The 22,268-nt window shown below is 43.7% G+C and overlaps 1 long non-coding RNA gene across 2 annotated transcripts in view; it reads left to right on the top strand.

The window, feature by feature from the left end:
• LOC129152165 (uncharacterized) overlaps positions 1-21,684 on the top strand; it is a 28,513-nt gene extending 6,829 nt beyond the window's left edge. The window contains exons 2-4 of one of the 2 annotated variants that reach the window (XR_008558900.1): positions 1,415-1,528; positions 21,135-21,215; positions 21,474-21,684. This is a non-coding gene — a long non-coding RNA (uncharacterized LOC129152165). Of the gene's footprint in view, positions 1-1,414; positions 1,529-21,134; positions 21,216-21,455 lie in introns of both variants that reach the window. The other variant, XR_008558901.1, reaches the window with a different exon arrangement.
• Positions 21,685-22,268: the final 584 nt, after the last annotated feature.

Genomic DNA, 22,268 nt, shown 5'->3' with positions numbered 1-22,268 from the left:
TATTACGTTTTTATTATTATAGGTGAATATAAATAACCCAAGTAGGACACAGGCAGAGAGGTGACAAAAGGTATGATATTTTGAAGGTGATGTAGAGCACAGGAAATGGGCTCTGATGTGGGAGAGTGATGAGAAAGAAGTGAAGGGGAGACTAGACAGGTAGGCTGAGTCCACTGTGAGAGGGACCTGCACACTCTCCAAGGGTGTGGACGTGATTCCACAGCCAGGATGCAGGCGGGGCTCACCTAATCCACCAGCTCTGGCTGGTAGGGACCTCCTGATGGTCTCTGTAGAATACCCAGCACACCATATAGGCTCATGGGTAAAAACTAGTTATTAATTAGCAAAACTGTTGGTCAATGACTTTATACCTGTTTGCATTTACTGAACTCACCCTATGTACTAGTTACAGTGGCCTTTGAGGCCTCCCTCTCTCCTTCCCTCCCTCTCTCCCTTCCTTCCTTCAATGTTTTTATTAATTTCAGAGAGGAAGGGAGAGAGAGAGAGAGAGGGAGGGAAACATCAAAGATGAGAGAGAATTATTGATTGGCTGCCTCCTGCTCAACCCTACTGGGTATGGAGCCACAACCTGGGCATGTGCCCTAACCGAAAATCGAACCATGATCTGGTTCATAGGTCAACGCTCAACCACTGAGCAACACTGGCCTGGCCCTCATAGCCCCAGCTTCATCCGGAAGGTCGTCCGGAAGTTCGTCCAGAAGGACGTCCGGAAGGTCGTTAGGCTATCCAGTCTAATTAGCATATTACACTTTTATTGTTATAGATAATAGAACAACCATTCTCATTTATTGAGTAATTATTATGTTTCAGGCACTGGACTGTATCGTATATTTATTCAATCCCAATAAAATTTCTAAAAGGTAGTTTTCCTTCCCATTTTGCAGAAGAGGAAGCAAAGATGGAGAGATGAAAGAGCTCCCGCTGGGGTGGGTCAGGTATGGTTACGTGTTGGTGGGGCCATTAATCCAACCTGGGAGCCTTTCCGCCCATCAGCACTCTGTCTTCACCCCAGTGGACTTGAATCGAGGTGCTGCCTTTGTTCAGGTGGTTGAGACTCTGGTTTAGAATTCACCAGGAGGGTCTTGGAGCTGCTCTCCTTACTCTGGGAAACACTACTTTCCCATCTCATTACTCTCCTGCCACAGGTGGCGAACAAATGGCATTCAGGGGCCTTGAGTTCTTGTGCAAATCTTACCAATGCCACCAAGGCGATCCTCACTGAACTCAACCTGATGCAAATGATCTCTGCTTCCTTTTATCACATGGGTTCTTGGGCATGAGTACTGGATTTTCTAGCACACCTACTTCTGAAGTTGTTTTCTAAGGTGTGGATCCAGGCTGAGAAAATCGTAATTGCTGCTTCACTGTCAGTCATTTCTTTATCTTCCTGCAGGTGATCCCGGAGAACCTTCCAGAGGAATGAACCTGGCCATTTCCACACCTGCATGATAATCACTTTCACCATTTCCAGTAGGATACAGGGAAGCTGTTTATGGGTCTCAAGAAGGTAAACATTTAAAAAGAACAGACTGCTATATTTATCATCCTTTACAGGAAATGCAAAGCTCTTCACAATGCACAACCAACAGATAGGCTCAAAAAAGACATTGCAAATTTAATAAGCTGCACTGTCTCTTCCTGATTTCTGTTTACTATGTGTACATATGGGATTTGGGCGGCTTCTCTTTTTATATTTTGTAACAGGAATTTCAAGAGAAGGAATGAATAAAAAGCAGTGTGAGCTCTGCGTCTCGAGAAATTATATTTTTCATTAATTTTTCAGCCTCTTGTAGCACTTAAGTATCAAAGCTCCTCTGGGTGATTTGGAGAATTACTGCATTTGTAGGTGAGGCAGGGAATCCTGCTGCATTGATTGTACACAGTGAAACAATAATCATACTTCCAATATGTAAATATATATATATTAGTGACCCGGTGCACAGATTAGTGCACATTGAAAGGAAATTAATTAGAAGGTGGCCAGCGGGGTGGGACTGGGCAAGACGGGCCAGACACACCCAGGAGCCAACCTCCCGCGGTCCCTCCCCAGTGTCTGCAAAGTGAGTGGGGGTCCCTCTGGCAGGAGGGGTCCCTTGGACTGGCCTGTGGGGATTGGATCGAAACTGACTCTCCAACATCCCCCAAGGGGTCCCGAAGTGCGAGAGGGCACTCTGCAAAGTTGCTGTCTTACAGGGTGTGGAACACAAACGCAAGTGTGCAGTAAACCAGATTTGGGGCCAACAGTGCCCCAGCAACAACATAACCCACGGCTGAAGGTGGAATCACATGGCCCCGCGAGAAATCGGGCTCCTTCCTCTTGGTTTCAGGGTGCGTCACCCGAGTCCCCTGCTGCCAAGTCACTACAGCTCAGCATCTCCTGTGTTGAGCGTCTGCCCCCTGGTGGTCAGTGTGCATCATAGCAAATGGTCAAACGGTTGAACACTTAGCAATTTAACCTTCTATATATAGAGAGGTGTGTGTATATGTGTGTGTGTGTGTGTGTGTGTGTGTGTGTGTGTGTATCCATACATGTGCCTATATGCACCTTCATTTATGTGCCTCTATATCCGTGGCTATAGTTATGTATAAAGCTGCACACCTGCTCCCAAGGGCTGCATGAAAACCAGCTCACCTCCACACAAACCTACGAATTCTGATTCAGTCTCATTCAAACGGAGTCAGTCTTGTGCTTATAGAACTCCATGATTTTCAGTCCCCTTTGGATCTAGGGAAGTTTAATGAATTTCCAGACATAAATTTGAAAACAGTATGTCAGTAAACAATTGATACCAAGGCATATTCCTTTCGTAAGTACCCCAGCACACAGCAATTCATTTCTTGTTTAATGTTTCTTTGTGCAAATTCTGACAGTTTGACCACAAGATCAAAAAATCTGTACAACTTACACTTTGTCTTTTTTAAATATATTTTTATTGATTTCAGAGAAGATGGGAGAGAGAGAGGTTGAAATATTAATGATGAGAGAGAATCATTGATTAGCTGCCTTCCTGCACACCCCCTACTGGGGATTGACCCGCATGGCCAGGAATCAAACTGTGACCTCCTTGATCATAGGTCAATGATCAACCTCTGAGCCACACCAGTCCGGCTTTGTCTTCTTATCCTGCATTTCTCATTATTTATGCATAAAACCTGAATAGATACCACAGATAAACATCTTCTTTAAATTCATTTTCTTAGCTTTTTTATTATGAATACTCAACATTATTAATTTTAGTTGACTATTTAAATAGTATTTTAAGAAATAATGTCATAATAAAAAATCAGTTGTCATTTAAAATTTTCCTAAAATTGATTAAATTATAAACATTAAAAATTAACAGTCATGATAAAATTTTAAAATTTTACAATCTGATATGTCAGTCATTTTCATTATGACTTCTGGGTTAGAAATTATTCTAGTATCTTGCTTTTAAATATCAAAATAATATCTTAAGTTTTACTCTTTATATAAAAGGATTTGTGTGTGTGTGTGTGTGTGTACGTTTGTGGTAAGAAGTTAAAAATAAATGTCAGGATCATATTAATTAATATGGCCAAAATGACATAAAAATATATACTACTGTTATTAAAGAAAATTTTGGTGAAAAGGAAGGGAAGACAGTCACAATCCTTCTGAGAAAATTTTAGGAATATCCTATATAATAAAAGCGTAATATGCAAATCAACCGAACGGCAGAACCGAACGCTATGACGTGCACTGACCACCAGGGGGCAGACGCTTAACACAGGAGCTGTCCCCTGGTGGTCAGTGCACTCTGACAGAGGGATCACCGCTCAACCAGAAGCCAGGCTCACGGCTGGCGAGCTCAGCGGCGGTGGTGGGAGCCTCTCCCGCCTCTGCTGTAGGCGGGCAGTAAGGAGCGAGGGGTCTGTGAGAGCCCTGGAGTGTGAGAGGGATGTCTGACTGCCAGCTTAGGCCCGATCCTCCCAGGCGGATATCCCCCGAGAGCCCCGGACTGTGAGAGCCCTGGAGTGCGAGAGGGATGTCTGACTGCCAGCTTAGGCCCGATCCTCCCAGGCGGACATCCCCCAAGGGTTCCCAGACTGCAAGAGGGTGCAGGACAGGCTGAGGGACCCCCTGCGCCCAGTGCACAAATATTGTGCACCGGGCCTCTAGTATTTAATATGATGGATGGGATTAGATTAGGTTTTCTATTGGCTTTAATGGGTGGCACATGGCTGAATCCTCAGCACATATTCTGAAAATTCACCCTTCAGAGTGGAACTAAAGAGGAGGGGTGTGATGACCGTAATCACCAGGTCTTGAACTAATCATCTCCATTTTGTGTATGTGGTGCTTTTATCGGCTGAGGTACTTTAAGAATAAAGGTTTATGGAAATTCCAGTTGTAAGTGAAGGAGCGTATTCAGCCATGGCAACAAATTAAATTTTGTTTGGAAAAATATTTATTTTGCTTGCTCCCATGTGTCTGTGATTCTCTGTCCATTCAAAGCAGAGGGTGGAGGGTTTGTTAGCATCTCATCTTTTCCCCATGAAATGCAGACAATCCTTCAGCACCCGGCCCGAGAGTTCTCTTTGCAATGGCAGGACCCCATCAGTGAATCTCAGAGTCTTGGAAGTTGAGACCTACTCAGCATCCTAGAGATGTTTTCTCGAGGGCTAGGAGTGCTTAAAATAGTATCACACGCAAAAGCCACACAGCTGCCAAGGGACAGCCCAGCATTTTGACCCAGATCTCCTGATTCCGGATGGTTATCCTACACAAAATGGCAGTCAGTTGTCATATCTGAAATGGTTCATTCATGAAATGATAATGCTCCAAAATGAATATAAATCTTGAAATAGCAGCTTGGGTGAAATAGAATCATGGCAAAGAGTAGATTTTTCTGCCAGGCTGGTGTGGCTCAATGTTTGAGTGTTGATCTATGAATGAGGAGGCCACATTTCGATTCCTGGTCAGGGCACATGCCCAGGTTGCTGGCTCAATCCCCCATGTGGGGCATGTAGGAGGTAGACTATAGATGATTCTCTCACATCATTGCTGTTTCTATCCCTTTCTCTTCTCTCTTCTGAAATCAATAGAAATGTTTTGTTTGAAAAAGAGTAGATTTTCTGCATCTATAATTTCCAAGGCCTTCTGCACTTATTAACAATGACTCCATTCACAGGAGATCAGCTGGGGTGGAATGAGACTGAGTTTGGAGATGTGAATTTAGAAATAAATTTCCTGTTTAACCTCAGTGGTGAGCAACAGTGCACACAGCCCCTAAGCATGAGTAACCCTGCTCCTTAACAAGTATTATCTGTTATCGCTAACGTGGATAGTGCACAAGTCACGTGATTTAGGGACAATGAGCTATTTCCTAGCCAGCGTGTCCAAGATCCACCATTTTTTGACTAAAGAGAAGTGCTTCACCCCTCGGACAAACTGCTCCTGCGAGGATCCATCATAAATCAATGGTAAGGAAGATCGATGTGAGTACTGCCCACAGGGTGAAGGAATGATGCCTTTCAGACAGGAATCACTATCATGAGGCTGACCCTGCACCAGTGTACGCCACTCTCCACAAGGTAGTCAGGTGTTGCCAAGAGTAGAGGCCACTGAGGCATGTCCACGTTGGATGAGGCCTTTTCCCTTCCTCAATCAGGGAACCGTAACTGATGGCAAGGAAAACAGGAGCTCAGTGTAGTGGTGAACACAGTCCTTGAGCAGAGAGTGGAAGAGGCATCTTCTCTTATCCACTGGAGCAGAGTGCACCTCTCCGACACATCCATGATGGCCCAAAGCATCCTTTCCGTGGGATAGTGCAGTGGTTGGCAAACTCATTAGTCAACAGAGCCAAATATCAACAGTACAACGATTGGAATTTCTTTTGAGAGCCAAATTTTTTAAACTTAAACTTCTTCTAACGCCACTTCTTCAAAATAGACTCGCCCAGGCTGTGGTATTTTGTGGAGGAGCCACACTCAAGGGGCCTGTGGCTCGCGAGCCGCGGTTTGCCGACCACTGGGATAGTGCATCCCCGGTGGGTGGGACACCAGCCCTAAGGCATCCCCAGCTGTCTGTACTGCTTTTCCAAATTCCTTCTCCTGCAAAGTCATGTGGATCACTTTCCCCTAGGGGGGACCATTCACATCTTACTTGACATGCAGAAGGAAGAGGGTGGGAGTTTGAGATCAAGTTGCTTTTCTTTTCCACTCTTTCTTTCAAGAGCTGGTGGTGTTGAATAAATCCCATCTCTCATTTTTTTTATTTTTTATTACCATCTAAAGCAATGCTGCTTTGAAGAAAAACGTGGAAATCTTTTAATATTCCCACAGGAAGTGTTTGCATTTCTAAAGGGCTGTTTTACTTCCTGGAGCTTATTCAGTTTCTGTTTAATTTGTGCAAGGGTAAAACAAGTTTTAAGAGTGTTGCTGCAACAATTATATGAACATGTAGAAAAGAAAGTGAGATGCTAAGACACTTCAGAGGGCAACAAGGCTTGTATATTAAATTTGCACAAAGAAATCCCCCTTCTTAACTAGGATTGTCACATGATTTTCAAACTAAGAAACAGAAGGAAACGGCATTAAAATGGAAATAGGGGCATTTGGTTTCAAAGTCTCATTTTGAAAGAGTCTGACTGGTATCTCCTGATCCTTTGGAAGAACCTGTAAAATGCCCCAGATTTGAGTCTGATAGGAGAACACCTGGTCACTGTTGACGCTGCATTGGGTATCCTACCTAATAAAGAGGGAATATGCTAATTGACCATCACTCCATCACAAAGATGGCTGCACCCACAGCTGAAGCCAAGTTCCCATAAGGAGCCTTAATGAGCAATCAGCAGGGACCTGAGACTATGCACTCCCCCTCCCCCGCCCCCACAGGGCTTGACAGGGGTCCTCAGGCTGCGCCCCCCACCCTGCAGGGCTTGACAGGGGACCTCAGGCCACATCCCCCACCCAGCAGGGCTTGACAGGGAACCTCAGGCCGTGCCCCTGCCCTGGCATCAGGCTGGGGGACCTTAGGCCATACCCCCCACCCTGGCGCCAGGCCAGGGGACCTGAGGCCATGCCCCCTACCCGGCAGGGCTTGACGGGGGACCTCAAGGTGTGCTTCCCGCCCTGGTGCTGGGCTAGGGGACCTCAGGCTGCTCCCCCCGCCCCAGCGCCAGGCTGGGGGACCTCAGACAACACCCCCTGCCCGGCGGGGCTTGATAGGGGACCTCAGGCCACAACCCCCACCCCAGCACCAGGCCGGGGGACCTCAGGCCGTGCCCCCCACCAGGTGGAGCTTCACAGGGGACCTCAAGGTGCACCCCCAATGCTGGGTCGGGGGAACTCAAGCCACACTCCCTGCCCAGCAGGGCTTGACAGGGGACCTGAGGCTGCACCCGCCTGCCGGTGGGGCTTGATGGGGGACCTGAGGCTGTGCCCCTCTCCCAGTGCCAGGCCGGGGGACCTGAGGCTGCGCCCCCCTGCCTGGTGGGGCTTGACAGGGGACCTCAGGCCATGACCCCCACCTGGCGGGGCTTGATGGGGGACCTCAAGGCACACCCTCTGCCCCGGTCTGGGGGACCTCAGGCCACGCCCCTGTCCTGACACTGGGCCAGGGGACCTGAGGCTACGTCCCCTGCCTGGTGGGGCTTGACAAGGATGGGACTGGCCAGGTCTAGTGGTAGCCCAATGGGGTCTAGGTCTGGGTCTCATGCAATTTTGAAGCACATGTGGGTGGGCAGGGACTTGACTCTGGGTCCCGTGGTGTGCCCCAGACTCTGACAGGAGGAAGGTTTTCATATACATTTTACTAATTTTCTTTCATCTCTGACACTTCTATTATAAAGAAGGGGCAAAGAGCAATATTAAATTATTTCCTTTAATTAATCCCCTTTTAATGTGCACGAATTTCGTGCACCAGGCCACTAGTAAAACATAAGCATGGAATCTCCTCTCCATAGAGCTTCAGAAATAGCTCAGGCGATGGCAGCTGTGCTTCTGCCCAAAGCAGGAGCCAATCAGAAATCTCTGAGTCCTCCCTCCACATGTACCCATGATTACTCTAGGAAGCTGGAAACACCCAAAGGTGAAGGGCGAGTCAACATAACTTTTACCTCTATCTAGACATGTGGAAGGTACTTCTCTTACTGTATACAATATGCAAATATAAAAGCAGAAATTACTGGTGGTAATACTTTTAATAGAATGGTGCTATCTTTTATATAAACTTAATACAGATGTATCTAGATCTGTTGTCCACCCTGCCCAGTGGTGGATAGTTTTATGTCCCTATCACCAATGGGAAGTCGGCTGCAGAGTGCACTGCTGTCAGAGGGAAGACGGTGAAGTGCTGAAATCAGGCCTTCCAGTTCTTACTATTACCGACATCAGTGTTTTTGTTTGTTTGTTTAATATATTTTTAATATATATTTTGTTTATATGTTTTTTATATATTAAAAATATTAATGTATTTTTTATTGATTTCAGAGAGGAAGGGGAGAGAGAGAGAGAGAGAGAGAGAGAGAGAGAGAGAGAGAGAGAAACATCAATGATGAGAGAGAATCATTGATTGGCTGCCTCCTGTATGCACCCCTACTGGGGATCGAGCCCGCTGCCTGGGCATGTGCCCTAATTGGGAATCGAACTGTGACCTCTTGGTTCATAGGTCGACGACTGAGCCACACCAGCCAGGCAGTGTTGTATTTTTTAATCCAGACGAGTGTTTGTGTGATGTGGGTGCTAAGTGAGGTCACCCTCAGTGTTAGAAAGGACGGCACTGAGGAACTTGGACTACAGGTCTCCTGTGCTTTCTGACAGCTCGGGGCCTTCTGAAATGTCCCGATTACCTCCGCCAGTGCTGGGTTTCTGCTTCTGCTGCACCTTCAGACTCACCTGTGGTTCACCTGGTTGTCCTGTTCTCTGTTCTAGCTCAGCCACACCTGTGGTTCACCTGGTTGTCCTGTTCTCTGTTCTAGCTCAGCCACAGCTGTGGCTCACCTGGTTGTCCTGTTCTCTGTTCTAGCTCAGCCACACCTGTGGTTCACCTGGTTGTCCTGTTCTCTGTTCTAGCTCAGCCACACCTGTGGCCTGGCCACACCAGCCTTTCTAAAGACTGTAGGCTACTGGAAACTGAACACTGAATCATGAATATTAGTCATTCATTCTGAAGGTCCTTCAGTCACTCCTTCCACGTCCACTCCTGGTGGATGCTTTTCTTCTGCAGACTTCAGACATTGTTGGGCTCCCTCTTCCTCTGGAGACCCATTTCTTTTCTCTTCATCTTCCACTTCCTCTTCTTTACAGGAAACTGAACTTTTCTGTCTCTTTATTTTGCTGTCTCTTTCAATCTATAACATTAACACCTCACCTCCTATTCTAGTTTAGTACCTGTCCTGTCTGCCTATTTCTCCATGGCCAGGCAGAGACCTTCCTTCGGGGTCAGAAGCCAAGTGTTTGTTGAATGACTCAATGACTGAAAAAAATCTGTAACACTTTCCTCCTTTCAGTATTAACCCCGCACTAAGGCATATCTGTCTTCATTTAGGCCAGTGGTCAGCAAACCGCGACTCAGAAGACACATGCGGCTCTTTGGCCCCTTGAGTGTGGCTCTTCCACAAAATACCACGTGCGGGCACGCACGAACAGTGCGACTGAAACTTCGTGGCCCATGCGCAGAAGTCGGTTTTTGGCTCTCAAAAGAAATTACAATCGCTGTACTGTTGATATTTGGCTCTGTTGACTAATGAGTTTGCCGACCACTGATTTAGGCTATTACATTAAAGGAGGGGTTGATTTTTTTCCTTTTTATAAGTTTCAAATACCAAATTACTACTGTAATTACCTGGCTAAAATGTCTGCAGTATTTCTGGAAATCTCCATGGCTTTCTATATAGATGTATTGTTCATTTATTGGTTTTTGTTTTGTTGTGTTTGTGTGTTTTTTTGAAAACTTTTCCTAGACTCCCTGGGGCTCACCAACTTCATTTCTTATTGTTCTTCCTGCTCAAGTAGCTTAATAATGTCCATAGATCTTAAGACAGCCAACGGGTGAGTATATATAAAGGTATACAGATGAAAACAATAAAACAGATGGTCCAAATGGCCCTCTGCTTAAATATAGTCTGATTCACTGTGAGTGCCACAATACGCTTTTAGAGAGAAAAATTAGGCAATTGCGTTTAGAATACTCAACTTTATGTAACTTACGAAGCAGTGATCCCATGTCAAGGATTCATACTGTGAATGTGTATGTTCAGTTGTGCAAAGCTAAAAAGAAGGACGTTGATTACTGAGAGTTAATGAAAAGGGTGGGATACTAGAAATCACCTAAATGTCCGTAAGCAGCACCTTTGTTTCTTAGGATGTGGCACATCCACAGATGAAATATTATGCAGCCAGGTTCCAAGAAAACTTGTATCACATTTCCTAAGCTAGGCCTTATACCTACGGGAATAAAAACTGTAATAACTATAATTTCCAATTAATGTTACCAAGATAAGTAGACACCCTTCCTCAGAAAAACACATTAAACTAATGGTGGGAAGGAAAAATACCCAAAGCTTAGGGAAATGCAGGACAACCAGGAGCCTTCCCACGGCATCATCCTAGGAGTCACACCTGCAGTGCACCTGCTGCTCTGGGGAAGGGAACTCTACCCAGGTGGTTAGGGCCCAGAATCTATCATTCTGGAAACTCACTAGTAACAGTGATCCACCCAGAAGTTATGGTTTGTTGGTTTGCTGGTTTTGGGCCTGGTGGACATTAACTTACTTATATGTTAGTTGTCTTTTTTCCCCTCTTCCTCCCACAGAGTATATAAATCCCATTTCCCAATTCCCTTTTCTTTGAACCCGCTTTGTTGTCCTGGTTCTTGCGTTAATGAGTTGAAAAGAACAAGCCTCGAGGGATGCAGCAGAGCCGTGATGGGCAATGGTGATTCACAGCCGTCACCGCCAACTGGACCTCCCCCAGGAACAGGTGGAATGACTCAATCAGCTCTGATGTTGAAACAAAACAGCTCCCATTTGCAGCTGCTAGCAAAACGTATGTGCCACCTCCCCACCATGTGGCAAGAAAACCTGTTTCTTGTGGTGAGACATAAAAAAGTTCAGGAGAGTAACATAACTAGCTGAATGTTGTATAATATTTTCAGTGGAGGATCAAGTTACAAAATTTTCCTTCTGAGTGCCTACGTAGAAAGAGAGGCAGGACGCATTGTTACACAGAAAGTTACAATTTCAAACAGTATTTCTACTATGATCTACATCTGGGGAAATAGATACAAGAATACACCTAAAAAATACATCCTGAATTACACAATGACACATGCATACGTAACCCTGGAAAAGAAATACCTAACTATTCCAGTGGTTATCTGTGGGGTCAAGGATGAAATGAGACTTCTTTCTATATTATATAATTTATGAGATATAAATTCTTTAGGGGGGATAGTAGATAAAATATTTAAAAATAAATCAGGGAATTTTTTTTTTTATTATATCTATCCTATACAATAAAGAGGTAATATGCAAATTGGCCATCACTCCAACACACAAGATGGCCACCCCCATGTGGACACAAGATGGCTGCCACAAGATAGCCGGCAGGGAAGGGCAGTTGGGGGCGACCAGGCCTGCAGGGGAGGGCAGTTAGGGGTGACAAGGTCAGCAGGGGAGGGCAGTTAGGGGTGACCAGACTGGCAGGGGAGGGCCGTTAGGGGCAATCAGACCAGCAGGGGAGCAGTTAGGCATTGATCAGGCTGGCAGGGGAGTGGTTAGGGGGTGATCAGGCTGGCAGGCAGAAGTGGTTAGGGGCAATTAGGCAGGCAGGCAGGTGAGTGGTTGGGAGCCAGCAGTCTTGGATTGTGAGAGGGATGTCTGACTGCCTGTTTAGGCCCGATTGAAGAGGGTGCAGGCTGGGCTGAGGGACACACACCTTCCTCTCCCCCCCCCCCCCCTGCCCCATGCACGAATTTTGTGCACCAGACCTCTAGTCTATATATAAAAGGCTAAATGTCCGTCCTTCCTCTGACCAGTAGCTATGACGTGCACTGACTGCCAGGGGGCAAATGCTCAATGCAAGAGCTGCCATGATACGCACTGGCCATTTAAAAATAAACGGCACCACAGACCTGATGCTGACAAACCAACACTCAGCTTCCCCCAAGTGGGACACAGGCCCCACCACCACCCTGGAGCGACACCCCACCAAATCACAGCCAACCTATGGCGCAAAATGTGGCCCATGGCCCAGCCCAGCCCTGAAACGGTTGCTGTGGTGCCAGATAATGACATCACATACCAACACCCAGCTTCCTCTCCCTAGCGACTAGCCTCCACTTAAATAGCGATATTTAAGTATTTCTTCTAATTAATTTCCTTTCAATGTGCACAAATCCGTGCACCGGGACACTATTTTTTGATAAAAAACATACTCCACCTCTCTGTCTTTGCTTATTAACCTCAGTTTTGTTTCTTAGACAGTGGAGATTATATGTTTCTTTCTAAATGTAATGCTACAGCATAGTCTTAGTAAGGATTATTTCTTTTCTACAGGCATTCTGGGGCTTTTGATGGGTAAAGCACAGTTGTGTACATTAAGAAATTTTGTTTTCAAATAACTCATTCAACTTGCATACAAAATTTTGTTCAAATATGATAGTATTTATTTTTATAATTACTTTTGAACTATTGTAATAGTTGAAAATGTAAAATATTACAGGATTTATTTTTATCTCTAAATTTATCTCTGGTTGCTTGGTTCCTCTAATGTAGAAAAATAAATGCATGAGAACAGCTGTTAGCCATCCGACCCGAACAAGTCTCAGTTATCCAACAAACAAAACCTAAATCCTGACTCTCAGCTACAGGTGGTTTTCCTCACGGCTCCATCCTTCCCATCACACATTAATAATGTTGTGAACATTGTGGTTAATGATTTAGATAAGCGGAGGCCATGCCAAAGGCCTGAAAACCACAGTTACAGGGAAACTCGGAGCCTGGCAGTGGTCACATGGAAGGAGAATGGCCTTGGGCATTGTGAACAGAGGTATGTCCCTTTCACATGGAGCATTTCTTACCTGAAGGCTCACACTGTAGTCTCCGAGAACCTGAGATGCTGATCAAACACCTTGCTATTGTACAAAGTGACACCACAATTCTTAGCAGGGAAGTACAAAACAATTATCTTCTATTGTCAGGTTTTATAGAAATTACATGTGAGGATGGAAAACCCCTGACGAAAGCAGGAAATCCAAGGGTCAATGTTTGTTTCCCAAGTATGGAGCAGGTGTCTACACATTGTCCTGAGCAGAGACCATGCTTTTGGAGAATTATTCTTATGTCCAAGTCCTGCAAACCTGGTGCGCAGTGGCGGGGATTTAGGAATACAGATTTTTTTTTTTCTGGGAAAGCCTTGGAGTTGTCACTTTAATGAGGCCACAGGGAGGTCTAGACATTGCCCTTGAATGTTGCCCTCTTCCCACACATTCTCTGTACTCTCCCTCTGAAGCTGATCTCTGCCCAGGCCAGACTCCCTGCTGGCCACTACGACCACCAGTGTGCGCCAGCCTAGATGGTGTGGAGTCCCAAGAGCGGTTCCATTCCTCATTCCTGAAACACATGCTTTTTTTCATTGACTTGGAAGATCTATTTGAGATGTGAAAACAACACTCCATTTTACTGTGTAAGAAGGTCTTCCACAGACGTTAACTTCAAGGTTATTGTTTGGGTGGAACTGTGAACTCCGAAAAAGGTATGTTGAAGCCCTAGCCCTAACCATGGCACATCTGAGGATGACCTTATTTGGAAATAGGACCTTTACAGAAGTGAAGGTGAGATCACAGTGGCGTCCAGTGAGGCCCCCAATCCGACATGACACATGTCCTCAGAATGAGACACCCCTGGGAGAACACGCCTGATGACTAAAGCAGAGATGTGAGTAGGCAGCTTCCAGCTGAGGAACACTAAGCGTGTCCTGACACCATCGGAAGCCAGATGAGGTAGGGAAAGACTTCCTTCGTGGTTTCAGCGGGAGCCCGACCCTGCCGACCTCATTTTGGACAGATAGCTTCCAGAACCCTGAGAGCACACATCCTCACTGTTTAAGCCACTCAGTGTGTGATACTTTTTATAGCAGCTCTAGGAGCCTGATGTGGATGGGTAACTTCAATGAGTCATCACTGGGTCCAACTCTAGTTGTGTCGTCAATCTGGCTCTTATGTCTTAGAGTTGAACTGTCCGATTCTCCTCTGGAAAACAGGGTCTAAGTCCGTGGTCAGCAAACTGCGGCTCGCGAGCAACATGCAGCTCTTTGGTCCCTTAAGTGTGGCTCTTCCACAAAATACCACGGCCCGGGCGAGTCTATTTTCAAGAAGTGGCGTTAGAAGAAGTTTAAGTTTAAAAAATTTGGCTCTCAAAAGAAATTTCAATTGTTGTACTGTTGGTATTTGGCTCTGTTGACTAATGAGTTTGCCGACCACTGGTCTAAGTAAAGCTAAACATCCAAACCACCCTCACTAACTAAACTCTGTATTATGAAAATACAATTATTATCCATTAGCCCTATTATGTATTCTGCCACTTTTTAAAATATGTTTTTTATTGATTTCAGAGAGGACAGGAGAGGGAGAGAGACTGAAACATCAATGGTGAGAGAGACTCATTGATCAGCTGCCCCTTGAGGTCCCCCCCGTGGGGATCCAGCCTTCAACCAGGGCATGTGCCTCACCAGGAATTGAACCATTACCTCCAGGTTCATGGGTCAACGTTCAACCACTGAGCCATACCGGCTGAGCAATTCCATTTTAATCTGCTGAGCACCAGCTCTGGGCCAAGTACCAGGGTACTCAGTCATAAACAAGACTGCTACCACTATGTTCGTGGTGTTGAGACCCTCGAGAGACGGGGTGGCCAGCGCCATTCCCACCCGTGCGTATCCCCTCCACACTCCAGTCTCAAGTTCCAACTAGAACACTGCAAGGACTTGCTGGAGGATTCTCTGGCTGCTGAGAACTGCGAGAGCCCATTTCCAAAGTTGGTATTATTGGATTAATGTTAGTTCTCAATATATTAATATGTCTAGAATACTCAGGGAAATGGCTCCCAATAGGAAGTACTCAATAAATGTTAACTGTTATTATTAATATGTGTTACAAGGGCTTTGCCATAAATATCTGAAGTATGATTTAATTATGAACAGTTGAATCATTTCACTTTGTAAGTCACCATTTACATTTTCTGAACCTGGATATGTGACATTTTTCAAGGCATTCCAAAATATTAATTTAAAGAACTCACATGGTATCTCCATTTCAATGAGCTCATTGCAATTGCGAGGCATTCTCTGGACTGTGACATGAGGACATTTTATTAAAGAAGAAGAGACTTCTATTTATTGCTCATTTTTCTTCATGGTTCACAGCTTGCTGGGATTTGAACCAACAAAGTATCTATTATCAGTGTGTGCACACAAGCAAGCAACAAGCAGAAAAGACACATACTCCCTCCTTTCTTGCTCATAATTGATACGTTCTTTCTGAGGAGGCGGCTGCAGTGGTCTGAACAAAGATTATGGTGTAAAAATAAATTATGGCGTGTATCCCGAATGTCTCAGTCTTAAATTATTTCTCCCTAGTGGTGCTGCTTTATATGCAGAGGTGGATTAAAGTCTCCTTCCAGGAGATTATTCGCACAGGTCACTGTAGGTAAGAAGCTGGCCTGTTTAGGGCTCCCGGCTAGCCCACGGTGGGCTACAGGTAAGGCAGGAGAGGTGCACGGGGACCCTCTCCACCCATGACTATCACTCATCACCCTTTTGTGAGCTGACCTCTATACACACTGTCAAGGAGTGAGGGAGGGGAGAGGAGGAAGGAAATACACAGTGAGAGGAAGATGCGGAGGCATCCCATGGTTGCATTCCAGGCCCTTAAACACAGGGCAAGGACTGGGCCCTAGGGTTTGGCCTGCTTTATGTTCACTGTGAAGCAATGACCCTCAACAGAGGCTACAGAAATGTGATATGGCCTGGCCTGCATGGCTCAGTGGTTGAGCATCTACCTATGCATCAGAAGGTCAAGGGTTCAATTCCAGGTCAGGGCATATGTCTGGGTTGTGAGCTCGATCCCCAGCAGAGAACATACAGGAGGCAGCTGACCAATGATTCTCTCTCATCAATGTTTTGATTTCTCTCTCCTTCTCCTTTCCTATCTAAAATTCAATTTAAAAAACATTTTTAAAAAGAATACTGGATTCCTTCTCTCTCAAAAAATAAAAAGAGAGAAATGTGATATAAGGAATGGGGTATTATTTAAAAAAAAAAATCTAAAACCTAAAGTTATCTGTGTCAAGGTCATTGTAGACCCTATACTGAAGCTGACGCTTTAAGGAACACTGTAGGTGGTTGCAAATATTTGGCTAAGTTGTCACATGTTTTGTACACAGGACCCCAGTGATTTGCCCACCAAGGCCGGAGAGTCAGGGAGGAACAGGGCGAAATCACCCAATGGGGTCTGAGGCTCTGAAAGAAAGAGATGATTAGACCGAAGACGGCCTTCTGAAAGTAGAAAGGGGAAAAAGGGTTTTGAAAGGGAACATTTTCTTCTGCCCCCATCAAAAAACTGTCTGAGAATATAATCATGTGGAGTCCTTAGAGTGAAAAAGCCTGAGACTGAACTGTCTACTCCAAGGTAACTTCCGTGAAGACAGACATGGGTCCCTGGGAGCAAATGATCCAACTAAGGAAGGAAGATCAACAGACCAAGGCCTGTCTGAATTTTATTTCTAAGACAGTAGAAATGTGAGCAAGTCTTTTTCAAGATAAAAAGAAGCAAGGTACAAAAAGTATAAGGAGTGCAGAAGTGGGCACACATGATTAGAGGAGGAATCCAAAAACATATTACAAAGAATATGAGCTGTGGCAAAGATAGTATAACCTAGTATTTATAACAAATTTGTAAACTTGGAAGAAATACTTGACTGAGAATATATGTTATAAAAATGGCTGAAAAACCTAAAGATAACGTAAGTTGATCAATAGTGAATAAAAAAGTGAAAATACATACTAACATGTCCTCCTGAAAATTGTGTCAAATCTAAATAATTTATCTAAAATATTTTAAAAACAGGTTTTAATCCCCACAGTATATAAACAGCCTAAATAACAAATGAAGATGCAATTCTCTAGGGTTAGGGTTAGGGTTAAAAAAAAAAAAAAAAAAAGATGCAATTCTCCTAAGTTTATTTTATAGAAACAATTAAGAATAATCTACCAGTAGACAAAACTGAGCAAGGACAGCAGAACAAATAAAAGTTTAGGCCAATCTCACTAATGAACAGCATGCAAATATCCTAATTAAAATATTAGCAAATACACTGCAGCCGAGTCTGAAAATAGCAATACGGCATCGCCGAGTGCGTCCTGTCCAAGGCATGGCAGGGCCTGTGCAGCCAGAGAAAACACACAAGGCGAATGTGCTACATCCAATGACTACAGATGATAAAACACATGATGATTTTATGTTCAAAAGCTGTTTTATAAAATGTTCCACCACATTCCAATTAAAAATTTAATACATAAAACTCTCAGGGAGCTAGAAATAAATGGGAACTTCCTCAATTTAATGTATTTTATCTTCCAGAAAACTACAGAAAAAGCATCGCGTTTAGTGGAGAAATATTGGAAGCATTCTTTTAAAATCAGTAAAAAGAAAAGAGAATTCCCTATCAGATTGTTAATCAACATTGTCCTGGGCCTTTGGTCAATCCACCAATCCAAGAAATAGGAAGATACATAAGTATTAGGAATAAATAATAAGGCATAAATCATATGAATATTCTAAAGGAGTGAAATGATTCCGTTATATACAGAAAATAGCCATGAGGCAATTTTCCACAGCCTCATTGTATGCTGGCAACAATAGAACATATTACAGAGGATAAGATCGGCCGCACAATAGCCACAAAACTATAAAATGCATAAAGATAACCCTAATAAAAATAAGTAGAATGCCTATATGAAGAATACTATAAAATTTTACTGAAGGACATAAAAGAAGATTTGAATAAAAGGTGAGCTAAGCCATATTCTGAATGGGATGATTCCATATTGTAAAGATAAGAACACTCCTCCAAATTAATCTGTAAATACGCTGCGATGTAATGAAAAAATCCTATTAGAGGTATTCATGAAACACAAAATCATCCTTAAAGCTTAATTTAAAAGGGGGAAAAGGCCAGGATAACCAAGAGAACATTTGAAAAAGATAAACAGGATAAGAAGAGAGAGGTTTGCCTACTGTGTTTCAAAACTTATAAAAAGCGGTTAATGAAGAAAATGTAATATTGGATGGAAATAAAGAGATGACAGCCCCATGAGAAGTGCAGGCGTGAAAGGGTGGGATGTGGACAAGGAACCGGGTAGCTTGGCAATAACTGGGCTGGAACCCTGTCCTTCAACAGGGAGAAAGTAAATGCAGGTTTATACATTTCCAAAGTAAAGAGCAAAATTCTGAATAAATTAGAAGAAAATATGTCATTACTATTTAACATTAGAATAGGAATAAGACTATTTAAAAATAGACACACACTCAGCCTGGCTGGTTTTTCTCAGTGGTCAGAGCATGGGCCCATGGACCGAAGTGTCTGGGTTCTATTCCTGGTCAAGGGCATCACCTGGGTTGCAAGCCCAATCCGGGCCCCAGTTGAGGCATGTGCAAGAGGCAACAGATCAATGTGTCTTTCTCACATTAATGTTTCTCTCTTTCTCTCTCTCTCCCCATCCCTTCCAATCTTGCTAAAAATCAATGGAAAAAATATCCTCTCGTGAGGATTAATCAAAAAAATAAAAGTAAAAATGCACACACATGAATATAACACAAGCACCATACAAATTAAGTTTAACTATATAATATTTAAATAATTCTGTAGTAAAAGTTATTAAACAATATTAAACAATGAAGGAGATAATATTGGTGCTATATGTATTTTGTATATGTATCCTTGTGTGATTACATATTCCTATATGTCAATATCAACATAGGTAATCACACTATATATGTATATATTTACTAGTATGTATTTATTATCCTATATAATAAAAGGTTAATATGCAAATCGACCGAACTGCAGAACAACTGGTCGCTATGATGTGCACTGACCACCAGGGGGCAGACGCTCAATGCAGGAGCTGCCCCCTGGTGGTCAGTGCGTTCCCACAGGGGGAGCACCACTCAGCCAGAAGCCCTGAGCTGGGCTCACAGCTGGCAAGCACAGTGGTGGTGTTGGGAGCCTCTCCCACCTCTGTGGCAGCAATAAGGATGTCCCTGCAGGGAGCAGGCCTAAGCCATCAGTCAGACATCCCCCGAGGGCTTCCGGACTGCGAAAGGGTGCAGGCCGGGCTGAGGGACGCCCCCCGCCCACGAAGTGCACGAATTTCATACACCGGTCCTCTAGTTTGTATATAAATAGTGTGTATTTGTACTATATACATAGACACAAAGCACACACACATTGATAAAATTACATAAAAATCCAACAGTAATGGGCAAAAGATCCAAACAGACAATTCAAGGAGTCACAAAAGAAGAAATAAATATGGTCAGCAGAGCAACAACAAAAAATGCTCAACTTCACTAACAATCACAAAAATTAACAAATTAAAATAGCAAATGCTGTAAAACAGAAGGAATTCTTACCATTTGCAATAGCATCAATGGAACTGGAGAGCATTATGCTAAGTGAAATAAGCCAGTCAGTGAAAGAAAAATACCACATAATCTCACTCATTTATGGATAATACAGAACATTATAAAACGATGAACAAAAATAGATACAGAGGCAGAGAATCATCAAACAGACTGTCAAACTACAGCGGGAAGGCTGGGGAGGGTTGGGAGTGGGGAAGGTAAGAGATCAACCAAAGAACTTGCGTGCACATAAGCATAACCAATGGACCTAAGACATTGGGGTGGGGGTGAGGGCGTGAGGACATGTGCCTGGGGGTAGGAGAGGCCAAGGGAAGGTCAATGGGGGAAAAAAGGAGACATATGTACTACTATTTGTAATGCTTAAAATAGCAAAGAGATGCTACATCCATTGTTGTGCCTACCATATGGGCAAAAATGAAAAGTTAGTGTCCTATTTTGCCAAGGACACGGGGAAGGAGTTCTGCAGTGGGACCCGCATTGGTACCATCTATTAAAATGGCAGGTAAGCATGCCTTCACCCCTGCAATTCCCTTTCCCATCCTTCATATTTATTTTGTGCAACAATATATGCAGAACATTTTCTTTTTACAAAAATGTGTGTATATGTTGATGCATATGTATTTATATTTATCTAAATATACATCCATCTACAGTAGCAACCCTCCTACATCACTCTTATCAATTTAGCCTGATATATATTCCTCACATTTTCCTTTGAGATTTAACCTTTTTTTTTAGTTACTTTATTCACTGACTCTCTTGAACAGACTCTGGTTTTATGAGATGAAAGTGGGAATTGATCAGTTCCATCACTACTGTGACCTCAGTACCTGGAATAGCAGTTGACTCAGTAGGCCCGGTAAACATTTTTCCAAACAACGGAAATGTTAGACGATATTTGTTGACTAATTGATTACATAGGTGGTGGGTCATTAGGATTGGCTACACTGTAATGAGTTGTCGATATTAACAAGTATTTACAGTATATACTTTACAGAGATGGGGAACCTTTTTTTCTGACAAGGGCCATTTAGATATTTATAACATCATTCACGGGACATACAAAATTATCCACTGAAAAATTAGCCTGCTATATTTGGTCATTTATTTAACTCATCCCTAATATCTTGGCAGGGCAAGACCAAATGATTTTGAGGGCCTTAAATGGCCCTTGGGCCAGACATTCCCCACCCTTGCCGTTTAGCATATGTTCACAAATCAGAATACATAAATATGCATCACATGTTCGTTGGGCATTACAGTGTGTATTAAAGAATAAGGTATCTTGCTAGTCTATGCTTGATAAGTGCCTCCTTTACTTCAATAAAACCTTTTGGGGAAGAACATAGAAATGAAACAAGTGATTAGAATTATCAAAAAAAGTAGAAAGGTGATTTTTTTTCTTCCTAGTACAAAGTGACAAAATCACTTCATCACTTTACAGCACCTGCCCTAGAAGTGGCTTACAATCCAGTGGGGGAGACAGACAGTGCCCAGATCATGGAGGGGAAGGAAGAAGGTCAGGGTAAGTTTCTGTAAAGTGGGGTGTGCGTGCATGCATGCGTGTGATAAGGACTGCCAACAGCTGAGTTGTGTGGGATTAGTAGGGATCCGTCATTATCTGGCTTTCAAATCAGAACACAGGTTATTTGTGGGGAAGGGGGCAGTTTAACCCAGTGTCCGAAGTCTTTGACAAGGGTGAGAGCAGCGAAGGGCTCAGGGGGGTGGTTAGACTTCAGCCTGTCGGTTTTGTTTTCTGTCTCAGAATGTTCTCTACCTGCAGGAATACATGATAAAGCTGCATGAAGGTGCCACATATAAGTCACATTCTAGTATCTGAATCATCTCCTGAAGCCGTATTCCGAGGTGGTATTTCTTAGTGGACCGAAGAGGTCAATGAGTGCCCAGAGGCAAGAGGACAGGCGTTTCAGGGAGAAAAACATTGGGAGATGAATGTTCTACGTATTGGTTTTGATGTTTTAAATCCATTTACTGCTGTGCATCTGAAATGTAATAAACCTTCTACCCAAACCCTGTCTCTCAAGAATATGAAAGAAGCTTTCAAAGGGAAAAGCCTATTCTTTAGAAGAAGGGAAAGGCCATGAAAGTCTGTAATACATTTCTAAATGTTGAGAAAGCACTTTATTGTTGAAAAAAATCATAGGGTGACGCTAGTGATACTTGGAGTCTGGCTCTGAAATTTGGACTGAATGGGCTATTCATCTCCATCCCTGCTATTGGTTTGATTTATGTTTTGCTCATTGAAATAACAGGTGCACTAAACTGCCCACAATGGCTGGTGATGTGGGCATTCTGTGTATATATCTTCTGGCAAGTACCACTTACTATTAGAGGTGAAGTCGTCTGAAAGAAATGGCCATGGAATGATCATAAAACTTTCGGTAGTAGATATTCCTGATATATGTACAAAAATATGGCATTTAAAACCATGTAAGGGGATAAAGGGATAAATCACCAGTTTTGTAAAAATCTGTGCCAACTGATAGGAAAACAGCAGCGGGCTTGGCAGACGGAAAGAGAGTGAACTGTGAGGTCTCAACCGTCTCCAGTTCCTGTG

Source organism: Eptesicus fuscus, chromosome 18, assembly GCF_027574615.1.
Source record: "Eptesicus fuscus isolate TK198812 chromosome 18, DD_ASM_mEF_20220401, whole genome shotgun sequence".
NCBI lineage: Eukaryota > Metazoa > Chordata > Mammalia > Chiroptera > Vespertilionidae > Eptesicus > Eptesicus fuscus.
Note: the sequence above shows the minus strand (reverse complement) of the source record. Positions and strands in the feature narration are given on the sequence as shown.